Here is a 23,626-nt window from a genome sequence, read left to right as displayed (position 1 = left end):
TGTACCCTAAAACCTAAAGTATAATAATAATAAAAAAAAGAAGATCACACCATTGCACTCCAGCCTCGGCAACAAGAGCGAAACTCCATCTCAAAACAAAACAACAACAACAACAACAACAACAACAAAACCCCCAATAACTTAAATCTGGAAAAGTCCAATAGCAAAATTATTGTGACCAAACCACCCAGTTTATCCCTTTCTCTAGTTCATCATTCAAAACACTTGGTAGCGGCATTATTAATAAAGAACTAAAAATACACCTGAACTCCATGATTCTTCTTAGCTATATGGCTTTTCAACAACCAAACCATTAATCTTCATAATCACCATGAAGGTAATAGATGTAGGCTATAGATAAAGATGAAGAAATAAGATTATGGAGAGCTTAAAGAGATTCTAGATCAATCAGCAAATGAGAAGAACTGAGAAAATCAAGTAGAAATGCTGGCTACATTCTCTAGTACCTTTGAAAAGCTACTAGAGATAGAATCCTTCTTTTGGAGAAAATAGTCCAATAACAGAATATGTAAAAGATGGACAGAGTCATTTATTTTTTGCTACTTTCATATTAACACAGAGTATTCATTTGGCAGTAGGTTTAAAAACAAGAAGAACAGTCTATTTTTAAATAAAATTTAAAAAAGTAACTGACGATTAACATAACTACTGTACCAAAAGAAAGATATCATAAGTCATTCAAAGTACCAGGAGGCTAAAGAAATTCTAATAGTTATCCCCATACACCTTCATTTCAATAAACATGAAAAATGGGAATCTCAATGTGTTGTCTTTTCAATTTCCTAATAATACCAGGGGGACCCAAGGCAGTTCAAATCTCAGGACTTCAGAGTCCACTGAGTTCCACTATCTGAGGTGCTGAGCAGTCGATATGAATTCCAACTTCATACTCTCCTTGTCTCCTTATTCTATTTGCTTTAACACCATATACAACTAACTTATCTTTAGAAGGACAGGATGCATATCCTTTCTATAAAAAAACCATGCAGATTTTCATAGTGCCATATAATTACAGGTACTCTTTATTTGTTTATGAACCCTTCCAACAACCCAAGAGGCAATTGTTAACATTCCCATTTATCACTATCTCACCTATTTCTGAGTTCCTAGAGGGCTGAGAACATTCTTTTCCTGTTACTATCTTCTCTTAGTTCTATCACACCTGGTAAGAAGTTAAGTAGTAACTAGTTGACATAGAACTCACGGCACAAAAGAATGGGTGGCCAGGATCAGTGCAGATTGGTTCATTTGGGTTTGTAACCTTTGTGATAAATTATTGAGTGCTATAGAGATAAAATATAAAATAATTTTTAAAAATCCTACTACAAAACTACCTTAACCCTTTTAGCACAGATTATTATCCTGAAAGCTAATAATCTGTACTGTGCTATAACAAATATAGGAGGATGACTTTAGTATGATAAAGTTTGCTGTGATGGAGAAATGGTTGAGATAAATGGGACTTTAAAATCAAGAGTCAGGGACATTGGGAAAGATATAAGATGTACTTAGGAATCTTACAAATGAACAAGGACTTGTCTCTAGTTTCTTAGTCATAATGTTTCTAAGACACAAATTACTCAAAATCCCAGGTTATCAGTTACTTAATATAAATTTTCCAATAAACACCCCTTGATTACACACTTGGGTCTTCAAAGTAGGTAGATTTATACAGTTCTCCTCTACACAGGCAAATTACACACACAAAAATTATGAAGTTACTTTTTTCTTTGAAGTAGTTTAGTGAATTTTTTAAAATCTGTAATGAATAAAACCAGACTTTAAATTCTGAATAAAAATGTCTATATCAATGATTGTCATGATATGTGTCTTGGTAATAGATTATTGTATAATTTTTTTCTTAATAAAATAGTATCTCCATCAAACATGTAGATCATGGAGTCTTCCCATAGGGAATTTTAAGATCATGTAATCCAATCCTTCATTTTACAGATGAAGAAACAATATGTGAGTGTTTTAATAAAGCCTACTTTAAGTTTTTCATTGAGACAAAAATGGTTGTTACACGAAGAGAAAAGGAGAAAAAGAATTAACAGTAGAAAGTTGGAAGTGAAGAGGGAGGAAAAACAGAAAGGTTTTTCATTGGTGCAGAGCACTATGCAGAGATGCATTCTCTAATATATATCCATGTCATTGCTGGAGACTAGCTTAAATAGTACAAAGTTGGTAACATCCTTTTTTTTTTTTTTTGAGACGGAGTCTCGCTCTGTTGCCAGGCTGGAGTGCAGTGGCGCGATCTCGGCTCACTGCAACCTCCACCTCCCGGGTTCAAGCGATTCTCCTGCTTCAGCCTCCCAAGTAGCTGGAACTACAGACATGCGCCACCATGCCCAGCTAATTTTTGTATTTTTAGTATAGACAGGGTTTCACCATGTTGGCCAGGATGGTCTCGATCTCTTGATCTCATGATCAGCCCACCTTGGCCTCCCAAAGTGCTGGGATTACAAGCGTGAGCCACCACACCTGGCCCGTAGTGTCCATTTTTAAAATAATCACTTAGATTATAAACATATAAACAATTTAGAGAGGTTTACCTCTAGGGAATCACATGACTTACCATAAATAAACAAACATATTCTGTATTACCAACATGCTAACTGTTCATTCATTTACACTGTATATTACCTCTCACTTCCCCAGAATATGCAAGTTGAAGGAAACATAACAACCATTGTTAAACTCTATTTTAAAATAAATATTATTCTATAAAGAAAAAACAAATATTTTTAACAGTCATATAAAGGCAAATTTTAATTTGAAGACTTGATACTAAGGAATAAATATGTATACCTAATATGTATTCACAAAAGTTAAAAACTAATTTTTTTAATGTAGGCTGTGGAATTAGACTCCCTGGGACGGAATCTTGATTTTGCCCCATCCCTGACCTTGGGCAAATTTTTTCTCTCTGTGCCTCAGTTTCCTCACCAGTGAAATTAGGATAACAACAGTGACTATTTACAAGAGTTGTTGTGAGGATGGAATGCCATAAATTTACATATAAATCTTTTAGAACAGGGACTGGTCCATAGTAATTAATAAATGTTAGCTGTTACTTCTAATATGTACAAGCCTGTTAAACATTTTGCAGGGGGTAGATAAGGTGTTTCTCATTAATGGGACTTAAGGCATTTTGTCTTTCAAATGGCTGCCTATCTTAATTCACACCAATATTTTATTTCAGTAGGATTAATGAAATAGTATGAGGAAAAGCCTTAGTGTGGTTTGTTTAGACGTGTTTGAGACAGATATTCTCATCCTTTTAAGGGGAGTAATCTAAAATGCTACACCCATTTCTGGCTTAAAGTAACTGAGAAGTGACTCTCACAAGATGACATGGTTTAGCTGTGTCCCCATCCAGATCTCATCTTGAATTGTAGCTCCCATAATTCCCATGTGTTGTGAGAGGAACCCAGTGGGAGATAACTGAATCATGGGGGCGGTTTTCCCCATACTGTTCTCGTGGTAGTGAAGAAGTCTCATGAGATCTGGTGATTTTATAAGGGGTTTCCCCTTTCGCTTGGCTCTTTCCCCAGCCATGTGAAACTGTGAGTCCATTAAACCTTTTTTTGTTTATAAATTACCCAGTCTTGCATATGTCTTTACTGTGAGAACAGACTAATACACAAGGCAAAGGAGAAAATGGGGGAGCAGAAGAGACTTAGCAGGATGCATACATCCTCTGACGTGGAGAACATGAAAGCACTCACTGAGGAAAGTGGAGGTGCTGACTCTTCAGCAAGCAAATGCTCCACCTATATGCTCCCACAGTATCTTACACACGTCTCAAAGCCTTTAACCTGCTGCTTTGTAATGATTTGTTTACATATACTTTTTTTTGTTATTATATGGTTTTCTACTTGAAGACAAAAACTGTCCCATTCACTTTTGCTCAGTAGTTGCTCAGTGGTATATTTATGGATTGAATGACTTAGTTAATTAATAACAGCTACTACAATGGGGTAGGCTATTGATTTTAAAGCAAGAGCTAAGACTCACAGGTTCTATCCAATGGAGGCACGTGTTGAGGTAGAAGTAACTAGCTATTATGGTACTGACAATGGATCTCTGATCTCTGTGCTGGGGATAAATGCTCTAAGTGAGCATGAAATATTTTTGAAGTTTATACATGTGTAAGTTTTTTTTCCCCTTAACCATAATAACTTTCTTTTTTAAAAATGCAGGAATATTTGAGTAACTAAGTGCAATGCTGGGTGCAAATATAATCTGCCTAATAAACCATGGAAAAAGCCTGAAAATAAATTCAATAAATAGAGTCCTAGATAATGTGTTGTGGGAGATGACAGAATAAGCAATTAATTATAGATGGTGGAATTAAGGTAATTTTAGTAGAGAAGGTAATATTTGAGCAGGATCTTGATGCAAATACTAAATCTAAATCTGTGAAAATAGAGCTTATATCCTTAACGTAGAAATTGGCTGATATGCAGAGATAAGTGGAAAGTTCTGTGAATAGGTGACATAAACATCAGAGGTATTCCTAATTCCCAATATACTTGAAAAATTGGCTATTATTTGATGCATATATCCCTGTATGGCAATCAGCCCAGTAAATAAAATAATAATAATGTCCTTTAAAAAATTCATTTATTCATGAATATTCATTCATCCATTCACTCTTTCAACCTAATGTGATAATCTACTGAATATCAAATTCTGAACTGTGCTGAGTACATTGGAAACCACGGTGGTCAATACAGAATAAAGTCTCTGCAAAAGAAGTAGGTTCAGACAATTAAATTAATAATTATAATGTGATACATATTATGTTAGGTAAAGTACTAAATGTTATGGAAATATGTAATTATAAGCAATTTATACTTAAACTCATTACATAAATATGGCAGAACTATATTTGGATAAATTAAAAGTGCTGGTGGTTTTTACTGACCTTGAATTTCTTCTGATTTGGTCTTGTTTACCTACAGAGTAGACTTCCACATCTGGGTCTTACTTATACTGTTTGCTATTCAAAATCTTGCCTCTTGAACTATCCGATTTAATTATGGATTCATGAAGCACAAATCAATTTATTTTCTTAAATTCCTTAAGACTAAACATGGCAGCATTTTTCCTACTCCAGTGTTTCTGTTCTGTTAAGATACATCTTTTATAATAAATGACAGCAACCTCAGGAAGATGATGGTGATGATGTATGAAACAGAAAAACAATATGCTTACTTTTGTGAGATTAGATCTACAGGGCTGAGAAGAGTAAAATCTTGTTTGGACTAGTATATTGAACAAAAACAACATAGGAGTCAAAGTGGAAACAATTATAGGCAATACCAATTCTTATCATTTTAATGAGGAAAAGTTAAAGTTGGTCTTTTCGTTGTGGTTCTTAAATGCAAGGTATAACCTATAGTCCGTAAGAAATTTTTCTTTAGAAATTATCAACCACACAGTGGGTTTTCTTTAGAAACCACAATTCTAGATTTTTTAAAGCAGGAAGTATGCTCTCCTCCTTCATTTTAATTCTTTTGGAAGAATAAAACTTTTTTTTTCTTTCTATAAAAAAATGTAGTTAACTAGAGTTGCCACAGGCAAGAGGACTAACAGAGTAAAACACTAAATGATACAATATATACTGCATTTATCTAACTGGATTTCATCTAGCTCAAGATCATGGCTTTGTAGTCTAAGCAGTAGATGAACAGAAACAATAAACTGGGCAAGTAGTGTTTTGTGTGAATAACAGAAAAGAGTGAACAGAAATATAACACTTCACCATTGCACAAAATACAATTAAATATGATTTTTAAAAACCCAGCCACTGATCCACTGCCCAATCATAAAAGAACTGTAATCAGTTCAAGTAGTCTTAAATATAGTGAAAATGTCCTTAAGATACACAGCATGAGAGAACAAAGAGTTTTCACCATCATCTGCTGGACTCAGGAAAGGTGTGCTATGTGGCTATCATTTGAGTGCTCTGTGTTTAAGTTAATCAATATTATAAATTATGCATGTACTTTAGAAGTTCATAATTTCTATTAACTTGTAAAGCTATTGTAAAGAAGGATGAATAAACCATACTTCAAAAATGAGAATGTGGATAAATGCCAGTTTTTCCTCAGATTACAGATGATATAACATCGCTGCTATTTTAAGAAAATGAGACTGGATCAGATGTTAACATTTATCCCTTCTCTTTAGGATAGCCTGTGAATTAAACACATTGACACCAATTATAATAATAGCTAACAGTTAACTGGAGTACTAACCATGTGCAAAGCACATTGTAATTATTTCACATATATTATTTAATGCTAACAACAATACTATATTAGAAATAAGGAAACTGAGGCAAAGGGAAGTCACTTGCTCTACATCAACAAGGTAGTAACAGGTGGATGTAGGATTCAAACCAGACATACTCCAGAATCCATAAAATATTAGAATAGTCTGACCCCAAAGGACACACACACACAAAATGGATCTAACCAATACCTTGGGAACATCATCTAACTTTTCTGGGCTTTAGATCCTTCAGCTGAAATAGGAGTTGACAAACATTTTCCATAAAGGGCAAAATCTTAAATATTTTAGGCTTTGTGGGTCGAGGCAAAATCAGAGATGTCATGCCATTTAGGTAATTGTATAATTGGAGAGAAAACTTGCTGTATCTCAACCAGTTAGATGAAAAATACATAATACAACAGGAAGGGATAATCTTCAAACTATTAAATTATATTCTCTTTGTACTTCTAATGTGGAGACAAATTATATTAAGAATGTGGTAGCTGAAATAAAATTATTTGAGATTAGCACATCAGGTGTTGAATGTTATCGGTGGTTATCTTAGGGGGTGACAGAAGAAGATTTTAGGGACAGAGGGAAGTTTTTTCACTTCTAGTTAAAATTTATTTTTTAAGTGGTGGAATTGATTGTGATTTATTATTATTATATTTTACTTTGTGTTTTGGGGTAGTTTTCAGTATTTTTTCCTGGTTTTATTGAGGTAAAACTGACGATTTTACATATTTAATATGTACAATGTGATGGTTATCAAATACACATTATCACAGTCAAGATTATTAACATATCCATCACCTCATATAGTTACCATTGTGTGTGTGTGTGTGTGTGTGCTGAGAATACTGAAGATCTTACTCTCTGAGTAAATTTAATGGATGCAATTCAGTATTATTAACTATAGTCACTAGGCTGTATATTTGATCACCATAAGTTATTCATTTTATAATTGAAAGTGTGTACCCTTTGACGAACTTCTCCTGATATCCCTGTCCCCAGCTCCTGGCAATCACCATTTTATTCTCTACACTTTTGAAATCTACTTTTTTTTTCTTAATTTAATTTTAAGTTCTGGGATACATGTACAGGACGTGCAGGTTTGTTACATAGGCAAATGTGTGCTATGGTAGTGAATAGCCATGTTTTCAATACATCACAAACCATAGTAGTGAGAAACACCATTTCTTTTTTTTTTCCTTTTTTAATTATTATTATACTTTAAGTTCTAGGATACATGTGCAGAACTTGCAGGTTTGTTACATAGGTATACACGTGCCATGGTGGTTTGCTGCACCCATCAACCTGTCATATACATTAGGTATTTCTCCTAATGCTATCCCTTCCCCAGACCCCCACTCCCTGACAGGCCCCGGTTTGTGATGTTCCCCTCCCTGTGTCCATGTGTTCTCACTGTTCAACTCCCACTTATAAGTGAGAACATGCGGTGTTTGGTCTTCTGTTCTTGTGTTAGTTTGCTGAGAATGATGGTTTTCAGCTTCTTTTTAAAAAGATTCCACATAAAAGTGAAATCACACAAAAAAGGAATTTTAGAAAAACTAAAAAATTGAATTAATATACTGTCATAGGAAAAAACAGAATTTCCAAGAGGAGTGGGGGAAAATAATAGTATCAGAAATATAATAATAATAGATATTTTTTCCTGTGGAAAATAGTACATAGAAATAGAATGTACTAAAAAGGAGAATCAGAAAAGATTACAGCTCCAGAATCACATTATCTTCTACAGCTTGAAGAAAAAAAAATGTGGCTAAAAGAAAAAAAGTATTTCCATTACACACCTTTTATAATGACTAGAATAAAAAAAATACTAATATCAAGTATTGACAAGGATATTGACAAGGATATGGAGCTACTGAAACTCTTATACATTGCCAGTGGGAATGCAAAACTGGAAATTACCCAAATGTCTTTCAGTGAATTAATGGTAAATGATCTTCTGTATATCCATACAAAGGAACACTACTTAGCAATAAAAAAGAAACAAATCGTGAAACATGCAATGATATGAAAGAATATTTTTTTTTTTTTTTTAAAGACAGGGTCTCACTCTATTGCCCAGATTAAAGTGCAGTGGCATGATCATGGTTCACTGCAGTCTCAACCTCCCAGGCTGAAGTGATCCTCCTGCCTCAGCCTCCCAAGTAGCTGGAACCACAGGTGCACATCACCATGCCTACCCAATTAAAAAAATTTTTTTTCCTTAGAGATAGGGTCTCCCTGTGTCATCCAGGCTGGTTTCGAATTCCTGGGCTCAAGCATTCCTCCTCCCTTGGCCTTCCAAAGTGCTGGAACTGCAGGCATGAGCTAACCATACCCAGCCACGAATGAGTCTTAATGCATCAAGCTGAGTGAAAGAAGCCAGTCTTAAAAGGTTACATATATACATATATATATACACACACACACAAACACACATATACATATATACATACATATATATACGTGTATATATATGCATATATATACATATATACGTGTATATATATGTATATATACATATACATATATATACATATATACACGTGTATATATACATATACATATATATACATATATACACGTGTATATATACATATACATATATATACATATATACACGTATATATGTATATATATCCATTTATATGACAACTCTCGGAAAGACAAAACTATAATGATAAAAAGATCTGTGGTTGCCATGAGTTAGTGGTGAGAGGATGGATAAAGGAAGAAGTTCTTCAGTGTGATGGAACTCTTTCATATTCTGATAGTGGTGGTGGTGCTTGTTACATAAATCTATATATATGTTAAAATTCATAGAACCATATACTAAGAAGTTTATTAATGTCAGTAAAAATATTCAACATTTTCAGAGGAAAAAAAGGGAGTAACTGATTACATATTGAATTATTGGAAAATACAGGCTCAAGTAAAGCCATGGTTTCTCCTACCAATAAGATAATTTGGTAAGAGATAACAATGCTGATGAAAAAGAAACCTGCAGTTCTATCTCTCTGCCATTAGTTGACCAAAATGAGAATGTCTAACATAGCTACAAATTTAAATAATTCTCTGCTTGTTTAAAACATAGTCTCTAATAGTTTATTACAGTCATTACTGCTTGTGAATCAAGGATAATACCAGTATTTGAATTTTGTAAGTATGACAGCAAGGTGAAGACTGTTACTTAAGCCAATAAATTACCATATTTCATAAAACTCTAATGATTCTGTGAACAGACTATGTAGTTCAATTTTTCTTCTAAACCCTGTAACTGCAATGTATTTTCACTGATATTTTTAAAGAGTTTTCAAAGGTACATTTTTTTATTGTGGTAAAATATATATTAAAAATTGACCATTTTAACCATTTTTAAGTGTACAGTTCAGTGGCATTATGTATACTCACACTGCTATGCAAGTATCACAACCACCTCCATCTCTAGAACATTTTAACTTTTCCATATTCAAACTCTGTAACCATTAAATAATAATCCCATTTCCCCTTCCTCCTAGCCCCTGGTAACCTCTATTCTACTTTCTGTCTCTAGGAATTTGACTATTCTAGGTACCTACTTGGCATAATGCATTAAAGTTTTATCCATGCTATAGCATATGTCAGAATTTGATTTCTTTTTAAGGAGGAATGATATTCAATTCTATGTATGGACCACATTTTGTTAATCCATTTGTCCATTCATGGACATTTGGATTGTTTTCACCTTTTGGCTATCAACTGTGCATTCCTTTTGACATTATTGTCAGCCACCAGTTTTTTCCTCACTAGTCAGACTCAAGTCATATTCTGACACTCTTTAGGAATAGAGGACATTTCATTTACAATAGTTAGGTTTAAACAGGATGTATTAGTTTGCTCTCACACTACTAATAAAGATGTACCCAAGACTGAGTAATTATTTAAAAAAGAGGTTTAATGGACTCACAGTTCCACATGGCTGGTGAGGCCTCACAATCATGGCAGAAGGTGAAGGAGGAGCAAAGGCATGTCTTAAATGGAGGGAGGCAAGAGAGTGTGTTTGCAGGGGAACTACCCTTTATAAAACCATCAGATCTCCTGAGACTTATTCACTATCATGAGAACAGCACAGGAAAAACCGCCCCTGTGATTTAAGTACCTCCCATTGGGTGCCTCACACAACACACGACAATTATGGGAGCTACAATTCAAGATGAGATTTGGGTAGGGACAGAGCCAAACCATATCAGGGGACTTTTTAAGTTTGGTCACAAGGTCTAATTAATTATTTTCACGCATAGGATCTAAAAAGCAATTGTATATTTATCAACTTATGTGTTCAAATTTGGTCATTAGCTTAACATATGTGTTTGTATGCATGTCACATGCATGTCTCTGTGATGATACATAGAGCTGTATTATGCATAATGTTAAAGCTTTATTTTTGTCTGCTTAGAGAAGCAGTCATTATACAGAAAAATGGTTTCCAATGTGAAGGAGCATGTTAAATTTGACTTCACGGAACTGAAAATTTTAAGATGAAACAGGAGTTGGGTTCCTACAAGGGGTTAGCGTGCAACTAGACTCCATCTTTTACCAACCAAAGCAGAACATCTGGGTGGGTCCAATGCATTAACATTAAAAAAAAAACTTTATAGGTTTTAATATGCAGCTACAATTAGGAACCTCTGAGAAAAAATGATCCTGAGTTGGGGGAGCTAAGAGTAAACAAGTGAAGGTAATTTTAAAAGCCAGTTAGGGCCTGGAGCATACTGAGATGAAGGGAAGAGAAATTTAGAATTATAAATAGCAAAAGATCCACTCAAGCTAGAAAAGATTAAGTATCCTTTTAGAATTAGGAGTAGAAGAGGCATCAGTCACAAGGATAATTAATATCTAGATTATAAGGATCTGCTATTATAAAACTTATACTAGAACAAAAGTCATGAAAATGGTCTGTGGAAGTCATGAGGTGAGAAGAAGATAAACAGGTAAATATTTAAGCAGATTATAGAGTTTTGGAAATGTCGTCAAGTGTCTTGATTGTGCATATTTTTTGTTCCATTTAAACACTTGTCCTGAGGTTTATAAGTGAAACATGATGTAATTTATCATCTAAGTAAACATTTATCTTATATACAAAAGCACGGTGAATACACACACAAACACACACACACACACACACATACACACAGACATTTTCATTAACAAGAACTAGTACCAACTAGAGCTCAGGAAATATTTGTTGATTAAATGAATCAGTCTACTTAGAGTATGCATTTTCTTTTGTGCTACAGAAGTTGCAATACAAATGAAACTAAAACTTCTGTGTGCTGATTACTTTTCTCAGTCTGCTTATCGGAGACTGAAAGAATTTTTAAAATAATTTTATGTATTAATTTGCAAACTTCTTTAATAATAGATGTTCATTGTAACTAGTGAAACAATAAAAGCTATTTAAACAAAAAATTAATAATCTTTCCTGATTCCTTTTTTCTGTTCCCAACTCTGTGAAATAACCAGTGTGAAGAATATGGTATGAATTATTTTCTATAGCTTTCTTCATGTTCATATAAACATACACAACATATTTACTCATAAATATTCATTACCCTGAAAATTATGGTCATTCTTCCAGGTTAACAGCTATAGATATAATTCATTCTTTTCCTAATGGCTGCATTATCTTCAATAACATGGATGTATCATCTGTCCATATCATATGATATGAATGTAGTCAAATTCATGAAATCAGTACACTTTTTTTTTTTTTTTTTACAAATTTTACTAAAAGTATTACTAAATTTTTACACAGGATGCTCAACAAACACTGAAGACCTATCTGGTACCAGCTTTGGTGACCAAGAAAGAAAATTAGTGAGGTACTCCTGGTTTTTTGCCCTCCAGAAAGTCACTGACTATAATAGGGGAGACATAACAGTAAGTTTTTTTTTTTTTAATTTAAGAGGACCTTCTCAGAGAATTTATAGTAACAAATGCTTTTAAAGCAACTATGTAAAAGAAGCAATATGTCACTAGCAATTCATTCTTCATTGTTTCCAATGTATGATCAGTATTTAGTAGCAACAGAAGACTTCCCCATATGATGACTCAAAAACAAATTTCCAACCACTAAGAGCTCAGATAAAGGACCTTACTCTTGAGACCTCAAAGTGATTTACATTTCCACTAGTACTTCTATTGTAATATATGATATTTATAAACTAGCCTTATTCCATGGAACTCTAAATATTTAATACTTCACATATATCATTTGACTTTTTTGCATATGTCATTAAGATAGGAGAAAGTGTCCCCTACAGATAAGGAAAATGATGTTAAGACAAAACTGACAACACCTGAATCAAGTCTCCAGCTAGCCCCATACTCTTTCCTTTCAATTATACTTGCTGCCTCGCTAGTGGTAAGTGCAATGATAATGCAGACAGTATTATGTCATCAATTAGAGAGTCTCAGTTAGCTTGATATAATCAGTTTTTATTTTAAAACGAGAGCTTTCCATGCAAACTGTTTTTCTATCTTCTAAAAGGCTTGTGACTAAAACGTCACTGACAAGTTTTTCAGGTGAGATGAATGTAAGTTAACTACTGAGCAGCCAGAGTCTAGTCAGGCCCCTCACACTTTCCAGTGCTACAAGATGAGCAGATGTGGGGTTAGATGTGTAACCCAGGTTCATAGCCGTACCTGCCAACCCTAACCCAGAGAAGGGAAGAGAACACTGATGGTAACAATGGCAACAGTAACAATGCTACACATCTATCACTTATTGATTATCTAACAAAGTCTTAAAATATCAAGTAATGTAAGCAAAGAACAATTCAGTGAAATTGTAGCAAAGGTTAGGCAAATTTTATATGGTCAAGATAGTATATTTGCAAACAAGTAGAAGACCTTGTCAAAAATCTAAATCTTCTAATACCCAGTAACTCTCTTGTCTGAGCCAATTTTTTTCCTACATCTTTGAAGACATTTTATTATAAAAGGTTATAACTGAGAATTCGACAGTAATCAGAAGAGTGATCTCCATTCTGTATTCAGTGTCTCATGACCCCCTGAAAGAATCTCAGCTCAGCATGGCCTCCTCCCTTTTCCAGTTGACTCAGAGAATGGTGCTTTCAAATTGTCTTTTGGGATACATGAAGGGGTGCATTTAGAGCCAACCTGACGTGTAACACTCTTTATTGTTCCTGAGAAACGTGTGCCCAATTCCCTAGAAATTTACTGTTTCAAAGAGTCACAAGCTCCTGATTGCTTCTCATCAGTCTTGAAGAGATTAGATAAGCTTCCTCCCTCTTACAAAAGCTTTTTCTTCATTCAAAATTCCTTTGAGAACAAAACATTGAACCAGAATTGGATTTTTAACAAAATATTATAAGATTGTTGAAAACATTTTTTTTTTTCTCCTGAGGAGACCAAGCAATTCAAAAGATATATTAATGCACATTCTGATTTAGGGCTACTAGCAACATACTGCAAAGAGCAAGGTGGTGCCAAAGAACAAAGTCCCTTCTGCTAAGCAGGAAAGATATTTTTTAACTGCCTTACTTTAGAAGATTTTAATGGACTGCTAAGGCCTTTCACAGAGATAATCTCAGAAGTCAAAGCTCAAGAAGTAGGGGGAAGAAACAACTACTGGAGGACCCTACCAGGTAGCATTGCTTCTAATTACCATAAAATTGTTATGTATACTGATGCCCCACGTCCCATTCCCAGACTCAGATAATTATTCTACAGTGAGAGTTGGCTTTAGAATACTTGTTCAAGTGTGTCAGTAATAGAAAATGACCTCTTCAGAAATGGGGGTGTTTACATGTAGTGCTCCTAAAGTTGGCACACATGGAAGGTAATTCAGGGTTATGTCTGCAGTGGCACCCATCATCAGCAATGTTTCAACCCCATCCATCTCTGTGTCCTGGTTTTACCAAGGGATTCACTTCAAATGTAGTCCTCACTGGTCTTTAGAAAACAGTGCTAGCAATTCATAAGTACGTTTGAATTTTCAAAGTTTTTCTTTTTCTTTTTCTTTTCTTTTCTTTTTTTTTTGAGATGGAGTCTTGCTTTGTTGCCCAGGCTGGTGTGCAATGGTGCGATCTCGGCTCACTGCAACCTCTGCCTCCTGAGTTTAAGTGATTCTCCTGCCTCAGCCTCCCAAGTAGCTGGGATTTCAGGAACCCGCCACCAACCCCGGCTAATTTTTTTTTGTATTTTTTAGTAGAGAGAGAGTTTCACCATGTTGGTCAGGCTGGTCTCGAATTCCTAACTTCAAGTGTTCCTTACGCCTCGGCCTCCCAAAGTGACACGATTACAGGCATGAGCCACTGTGCCTGGCCCCAAAGTTTTGCATTTTGATAGCAGCAATCAGGCTGAGTACCTTCATAGGCCTTTACCTCTGATCACATTATAAGGCTTTAATTAAGTTAATCTTAAGAAGAAAAATGTAAACCAACCCCCAATTATTAAACATTGGAATTATTCCTTCTTATTGGTCTAATAATTACAGTTTTTTACTTCTCATTCATTTTTCAAAGGTTTTTTTCAGTAGATTTAGGTTATTGGAACTATTATATGTGATATGATGGGGTGCTGGGCACAGACACACAGTAAATCAAGATGATGCAGAAATGAAAGTCTAATGCTAAAGACTTTACCAATCTTCCCAGATCCCCATTTTTCAAAGGAGGAAACATATAGAGGACATTATATTTATTTCCAGCCATTATGATATAAAGCCAACCTCTCAAGGCACTCTCCCTTTTTGGGAAGTCTATGACAGCAGGTATTACAATTCTACTTTGCCAGATGAGGTGTGTAAACCATAGAAAACTAACTAGCATCCAAGAGAAGAACAGACTTGGATGTGGGTAGACAAATAGGAAGAACACTTATAGTCAGATAGATCAGAGTATGAATGCAGGCTCAGGCTTTTTTCCACTAAAATGTATAGAGCAATGTAATCTCACTGAGCCTCAGTTTCTGATACTGTGAACTATGGATTATGACATCAATCTACAGTCAATGCTGTGAGAATTAAATGTGAAGAGTTTTATGGAGAGGGCATCTGCTAAATGTAACTATTTTTCTTACCCTCCTAAATTTTTTCAGTCTTTTAGACATTTGGGCTATTAGAGAACTAATGACCTCTGTGACCACACTAGCTCAGGCCATAACTAAATGCAACAGATTTAAAAACACCAAGCGGGAGATAGCACAGAGTTTGAATCAGTTAAGTCTAATGGTAACACAAACCTCACTTACTGGCTTTGCAATTTTAGATGCTACTTAATTGTTCTGGGGCTCAGTTTTTTCATTATAAAATGGGAATGGTTCCTACTTTGCTGGGTAGTTGCTGAGTGTGGTAGCAAGGATTACAGACAACTCTTTATACAGTGTCTGGTATATTAGGTAAATGGATTCTAATATATATTGTTCAGATTTTTTATTAATTAAGGTTTGTACGTAGACTCATCTCCTGCACTTAATATTTCTTTTTCTACCCAAGACCTTGAAAGGGTTATGATAGGGGCTTTGATCACATATTAGCTTGTTTGGCTGTGGTAATTTAGCTCCTGAGTATTGGGATTACAGTACCAGCCCTGCCATTAACTATTTAACTATGACTTGGATGGGAATTCTAGGCCTGAATTTTGTTCGTCTCCAAAATGAAGAGGTTAGAATAAATAATTCCTAAGATTCCTTGTCACTATAATATTTTCTGGTTCCAGGGTCTTTTTACTGAGCTATAGCAGATAAATCCTCATATCTTTAGAGCTTAAGCTACTTCTCTACGGTTTAATTTCCACATTCCCTCTACTCTGTTTCTTCTTTAATTGCAAAAGGGGATAATTTCCATCGCTTTGCAAACAAACCAATACCTCTATTCTGGCTTAGTGGCATACCAGGTTGTTAATGCATCATACTTAAAAAAAGCCTGGATTGTTCTTCAATCCAGAAATCCAGTAATGTTGTAGGTAGTAATAATGAGAATAATGATGATTTATTTTCAAGGTTTTCTATGCCTCCAGGTGCCTGGTCATTGCACATGATAAAATACACCAAAATTAAAAATGAGATTAAGGTTTAACAGATAAAAAATACATTCTAGGAACAAAACACATTTTTGGTATGCATCTCTACATTACACGACATCCACTTAAAAATAAACAAAAATAAGAAATCCGTTAACCAACAACAGAATTTTAATAATTATTAACTAGAAAGAAAATAAAATTAACTTGACCTTATCTTAGAAGGTTGTCAGAGATCTACTCTGTTTATGCAAGTGAGAAATCTGTTTTGAATTATAAGACCTCAATTTCAGAAGTCCAAGCTCTCCTCAAACTCAGAGGTAAACCTTCAGGAAGGATTTAAAATAAATGTATGGATTTTATTAGCATGTGTATATTATTTACCTTTGAATTAATTTTGATCTTGTCCTATTCTTGAGCTATCCTTCAATTGGTATTTTTGTGTGTATTTACTATGTGCTTTCCCACTGCATTCAGAATAAAATTCAAATTCCTCACTCTGGCATTTCTCTGACCACACCTCCAGCCATTCTGCTTTGCTCACTTTGCTCTGGCCACTCTGAAGTCCTTTTAGTTCTTTGAATACAGAAAGTCTGTATTCAAAGCTTTGCATTTGAATACAGGATTTTCTATATGCAGTTTCTATCTGGAGCTTTCTCCCCTCCCATACTCCCTTCCCTACCCCAAATTCTTCACCTGGCTGATATTATTTTCTGTCCCTCAATGCTCAAATCAAAGGACACTCTCTCTGAGAATTCTGTCCTGAACACCCAAAGGACAGTATAAGAGATTTCCCCCACTCAATGTTGTCTTGCATACATAACTCTTTATGTGGACCACAGCTTGTAATGTTGTAATTATGTTTGCATTTATTTCATGTCTAATTTCCTTAGGAGACTATCAATTTCATGATGAAGATCTAAGGGAACATTTCTATATTTCTAGTATTAAGTATAGTTAAATAATGAATTAATGATTCTATTGTGGTAGATTCAGTAGGGCTAAGAAATGTTAACTAAATATGGACTATTCCCTTAAAATTTTGTTTTCTAGTAAGGGAATAAGGCATACACATAAAGTGCTATAAAATACAGAAAGTAATTCGTGTCTCAATAAAAGTGTAGATGAGTATTGTATTAGTTTCTTAGCGCTGTTGTGACAAGTTACCACAAGCTTGTTGGCTTATAAATAATACCCAATATTTATTATCTCACAGTTTTGGCAGCTACAAGTCCAAAATCAAGTGTCAGCAGGGTCACTACAGGTGGTAAGTAAATTTGGTAGTTAGGGGAGAGTGGATTGTTTCTGTCCAGGTCAAGGAAAGAAGGATTCATGAAATTAATAACATTGGAAATGAATTTGGTAGGATGGGTTGGATTTGCATATGAAAAAATTGAATGATGGATATTCCAGATGCTGGAACAATATGAATAAAGGTGAGTAAGAGAACTTGGCCTGAGTCTACAGTACATACAACCGGGTAGGTGACAATTAACTAAGAAATGGGATTAGAGTTAGATTTTAGGATGTCATGTATATTGATTAGGGATTGTTATACACAGAATTATTGAAAGTTTTATCTGAACAAAGGCGACATAATCTTAGTGCTCCTATATTGGGAAAGTTAATGGGGCAGCAGTGTTTAGGATAAACTGATCTCCCTGCTCCATCTCTTCCAATTAGGAGATTTTTGTAAGCAAGAGAAGATAAAATCCTGACTGGAACAGATATCAAAGAAAGAGAATAAATGAGACTTGACCACTTACTGGACATCTAGGAGGAAGAGGAGGAAAGAATGATATATTTTGAGTAAAGATGTCCTAGAGAATTGGAGTTAGAAAAGCTAGGATAGTCAAAAGTGGGATGGTTTTCAAGTAGAAGAATAAATTTAGTTTTGATATACTGACTCAGAGAAACTAGTGTGATTTCTAGTTGAAGATTTCAATAAGGATGTTGGAAATATAGGACTAAAGTTTTGAAGACATATCAGGACTGGAGATACAAATTTCTGAGTTATCCATAGTGAAATAATTGAAGTCATGTAACTCTGAAAAGCTGTGTCAAGTCATGAGAAGAGTATGAACGTGGAGTATGACAGATATGATCACATCCTGTGTCTACTATTTACCTGTTGTATAACCTGGGGCAAATTGCTTAACTCCATCATTTTCTCATATATAAGGAAGAAAATAATTTTATCCCTTAATTAGGATTACATGAGTTAAATAGTTAAAAGCTCTATCATGTTTAAGCTGCTTTTATATTTTGGTGCATAATTCTCACAAGAAATACACTTATTTTGCTATCTAGTATCTTAAAAATATGTGATGTGCTTTAAAAAATGTTAATTTTCCTGTGATTCTAGTACATGTGATCTTTTAAACTTTCATGACCTATTAATGCGTTGCAACCCACACTTTGGAAGACTGATCCTCCCATATATTATGGTTCTCATCCAATTCCTCCTCTAGTCACTGGCCCCAACAAGCATTCTATGTTGAAATGACACCAATACTATTCAATGTCCTCCTGACTTTCATTTATTACTCCCTCTTCATAGGCTTCTTGCTAGTATCACATTATTCCTTCATGGCCCAGAAAAAAATGATAACCATTTACTTCCTCTGCTATTCCATAACATTTTTTGTCTATAAGAAAGATGTGTTTTTCCCAGATAAATTATGAATTTCTTAATAACAGAAAATATGTTATTTATCTGTGTATCTTGATAAAATATTTTGTTCATAGGAGGCACAGAACATTAATTCATTATTATAAAGAAAATGGAGAAGAGGTTTGAAGAGAGAACTTTGTTGAACATCTACATCTAGGACCATGCTCTGGTATCGCCATGTCTCGATTCCTCCTTCTCTATATGCCAAAGCTTCCATGGAATTTTTAAAGGGCAGAACTATTGTCTCTTTGTCTTTGAGGCACAAAGACTTAGGCCACTAACTTTCAGTACATGGTGGAGAGAGGGAAGGCCTGGATGGGTTAAAATAAAGGAGGAAACTAGAAAATGTCCAGAATTTAGCTCTGGGTAAAATAACAGAAAGGTTTTTACCATAGCCTCTTTGGATTGGTAAATGACAGAATCCAACGAAAGCAATGTGAAACAAATGATCAGAGCAAGTAATTGATTTTAAAATATTAAAGCTTATTTCTTTTTTTTTTCTGACTCTGGAAAACTTTTCTCTGATGGAAATGACACCTGGCAACAGTGACATTCTGACACCATGCGTGGTGCACACCCTTGGGAAGTTTGAATTCCACATCACAATGGTTCTGTTCAGATTACTGGTTTCATCATGCCTGTAAGCCCAATTAAACTACTGAAGTTCTAATGGTCTTATGTCCACTTTGTAAATCATCATAAAGAATATTAAGTCAACCAAATAAATTTGCCTCTACAGGACTCGTTGCTCAACCAAAGGCATGATACCAGGAACAAAATTAAAAAACAAACAAAACAAACAAACAAAAAAAAACACACCAAAAAAACCTCTTTTGATAACAACCAATGTTTTCAGGATGCTCCTTTATATATGAATTTGAGATTCTGATGAAGGGGACTACAGTTCAACAAGTCTCAAAAAATGAGCCCAAGGCAACTTGCCCCTCAGGAAACACTGCTTAGACCCTGATTGTACAGGAAAGATTGAAGCCTCAGATTGTAAATTCAGATAGACTATCACGTCTAGGTCTCTAAGGATGATCTGTGATGGTGGTCAATATGGTTTGTGTAATCTTTGTGCCCTACCCTGTGCCTCGATTTACTTATTTAAAAATGAAGTCACTAGACTTTGTTTCTTACATCCTTTCCCACTATAATGTTTGGCGATGCTCTGCCCTTAACATTTGCCTAAACTTTTTAATCTTAAAATATATAAAATGTTTTTATAAAATTCTTTTATGTCCTTAAATGTTATTGAACATGATAACAGTACAATTCACTAAGCCTAAATTTCATCATTTTAGTATTGCCTCAGAGGTCAAGTTTTATGAGAGCCTTAATTTGCATCACCAGAAGCTCATTTAATAAAAATGAAAGAATCCCTTTTGGAAATAAATTTTAAAAAGTGATGGTGGGGAAGAGGGGCAGAGAAATGTATGCAGAAAAGAAAAAAAAGGAAACTGAACTTAGAAGGTGTCAAATGGTTCTGAGTTCTAAAGAATATTGTGGTCATATTAGTGTTGAAAAGCTGGTCCTAGCTTTTTATGCACTAAAAGTACATTCTGCTAATGGTTCCTTCCCAAATCCCTGGCCTCTTGACCCAATACTTATTGTACCACTTGTCTCATTTCCCTGAAACAAAATCTATCATATGGCAATAAGACAAACTGAGGTATCAGAGCATCATCTACCCTGGAATTGGGCATATTTACTTGTGGAGTTGATTCTAGTGTGTGGGATATAAAACACATAACTTAAGTGGAAAACTGCTGAAGACCATTTCACAGGTGAAAGGACATGGCATGAATGGGCAATTCTCACTTTGGTCAGGAAAAAGAAGTGTAAAGTCAATGAGGTAAGGGGCTGGGAGACAGATACCTCGTATGATATGATAAGCAGAAGGACTGTGTTTGGCAAATTCCTTTATCATCTTCTTCCTGACTGTCAAAAACTGTATTCAACCTGTGTTTACAACAAATATTCTCTGACAGAATGAACGCTGGATTTCTGACTTTTAAAAAGTTTTCAAATTAAACTAATAACAGCTATTTCATGATTACCTATTATTGTGCCAAGGGTTAGAAATTACAAAAATGAGTAAGAAAGAGCCCCTGCTCTTAGAGACCTTACTGTCTGTGGGTTTGAACTGTTGTAGTTATGACAACAATAACAATAACCATCATTTATTCACTCATACCAGCCAGGCACCATGCTCAGTGGGCAATATACACAAACTGCCAAAGTCTCCTTCATTTCACCAGATGCAATGACAGTAAGGTGACCTTGCTCTGTCCATGCATCATCTCTTAACAAAAATAAACTTAGCAAGAATTCAGACCATAGGCAGAGACATATAAGCAACTCCAGAACTGTCTACTGTCAACACACAAGAACTACAGTCAATAAAGAGTGCAGTGAACTACAGTGAAAATGGAAGCAATCGTCTGAATCACCTTTAGCGTACTCTGTTGATTGGGGGCTGTGACACTCTAAAATCCACAATACAGTAGACTCCACATCTGGCATTCCAACAATGGAAGGGTAAGTGTTTTAAGACTCTTAGCGAAAGAACTTGCAATACATTAAACTGTAAAACTGAGGAAGACATCATAAGCTTCTGGATTTTATTACCAAAATGTACATTTTGATCTAAAATTAAAAATAAAAACAGATTGACTTTCCTTGTAGTATTTCACAACCTTTGAGTGCAGCATTAAAAATGCTTTTCTTTTTTTCTTCACCAACTATAAGCTTCTGTTTTCTTACCCTGGGCGTCTGAATCTTTTATATGCTTGGGTTCTATTCACTGCCTGTTATTCAGACGTTGAAATCCCAAATGTTAATTGTTCTTCCAAGTACATTGACAAAACAGCAGCTAAATAAGGGTAGACCAGACTGTGGTAGACTCTGACATGCATTTATGGAACAATGGGGCTCTGAGAGACAGCCTTGTAGCTCACGGGAAGACATAAGATGTGCTATTTTGACTGCTTCGTAGCAGAATGGGGAACACACGCACACAAGGGAATTATGCATTTTACTTAGTTTTGCCCAAAGTCCTCAAGGCAACAGAATCTTGTGATGTCATCATGAACTTTCTTTCTCTCCATTTCCATTGACACAAAGGCTAAAAATTTCTAATGACATCACAAAGGAAAATGAAATCTACTTTGATTCCATAAGAAATCTTTTACCTTCAGTGAGACTGGTAAAAATAAAATAAAATAAAATAAATAAAATAAAATAAAATAAAAAAGCAAGGATCTTTCCAGACAGAGTGTGTGTCACTGTGCTCATGCACAGTGGGTGACACCCTCCCTAATGAAATTCAAACCAGCCAAAAGAAAGGATTCACAATTTAGGTTGGATAAAAAAGACACACTGAATATTGAGACCAACAACTTTTTTTTTTTTTTTTAAGAAGAAAATCATTCAAACATATATTTCTTCAGGGACATTCAAATTTTTACTCATGTCTGGTTACTACGTTACCAATGTTTTTGCCCTTTTTTGGGTTGGTCACAGAAACATAGAAGAAGGTACAGGAAGCTTTGACTTACAGGAATACAGTGCAGCTCAATCTTTTGTTTTTAAGGTGCAGTGATTTCAGTCTCTAAATGTAACTTCAGGCAGTCTGAAAAGAAACAGGTTAAAATCTCTTTCAGTTATAATTGGTATTTCAGATTTAATTAAAAATTAAACTTTCATAATGTTTCACCATCCAAAGCAATGCATTATCAGTCAAGCGTGGCTTTTCTTTTTTTCTTTTTCTTTTTTTTTTTCTGTTAAGGAAAAAGAAAACGAAAAAAACCCTCTTCCCAGAGTAGTTTTTTAATGAAAAGAAAAGGATCTAAAGAGGAGAAAAAAAAAGCAATTCTGAAAAACAAAATATGCCTCCACGTTAAGGACTTCATAATGATACGACTAGAAACTCAATGTTTCTGAATTTTAGCTATATTCTGATTAAAAAAAAACTCCTAAATAATTTGTACAGCCTAAAGATTACAGAAAATATTAAGTTCAGGGAATAAAGAAGAAAATCTATGGGTCCGAATACACATATTAAAGGGAAATTATGACTTCAGATAGAATTGTAAAAAATGCTAGATCTGCTACTTTCCAGTGACTGAATAGCTGGTGAGGTAGATGGTGAAGAAGGGCTAAATGAACATATTTAACAACACAAAATGGCCATTGAAATGTACTGTATTACAGGTTTAGCGTGCCCCATTTCACATCATATTGTACATCTTGTCACATGCATCCACTGCTGTTTGAAGCAGCATAGGAAGATCAAGAGAGTCTGAACAAAACTCCCTGGTTCAAGTAACTGTAAGCATGTTGCTTAATTTTAAAATATGTATTTTTAATTCTAAATTAAGTAACAGTCCAGGCATTAAGAGCTCCAAGTATATAATAAATATTAGGCTTAAAATATTATACTATTTTTTGAATCTTTTCTTTCTTCAAACAACACCATCTATAAATAAGATAATAGTATTTTTAAATTAAAAAAATCACATCACACACAAGAATTAAATCATCCTTACTTTTAGCTTTGAAAAACTGATACAATGGGATTTAGAAAAATTTAGTTTTTAAAATATAA

General features: G+C 34.6%; 1 protein-coding gene across 5 annotated transcripts in view; it reads right to left on the bottom strand.

Annotated features, from left to right (window-relative positions):
• The window catches only part of ZBTB20 (zinc finger and BTB domain containing 20), an 807,544-nt gene that overhangs the window by 435,840 nt on the left and 348,078 nt on the right, over window positions 1–23,626 (bottom strand). For all 5 annotated transcript variants that reach the window (XM_030802021.1, XM_030802016.1, XM_030802015.1 and 2 more), the window contains exon 4: window positions 22,578–22,651. The gene's annotated coding sequence lies outside the window, so the exon portion shown is untranslated. The remainder of the gene's footprint in view (window positions 1–22,577; window positions 22,652–23,626) is intronic.

The sequence above is a fragment of the Nomascus leucogenys genome, chromosome 21, assembly GCF_006542625.1.
Source record: "Nomascus leucogenys isolate Asia chromosome 21, Asia_NLE_v1, whole genome shotgun sequence".
NCBI lineage: Eukaryota > Metazoa > Chordata > Mammalia > Primates > Hylobatidae > Nomascus > Nomascus leucogenys.
This window is presented reverse-complemented; position numbering and strand designations above follow the sequence as displayed.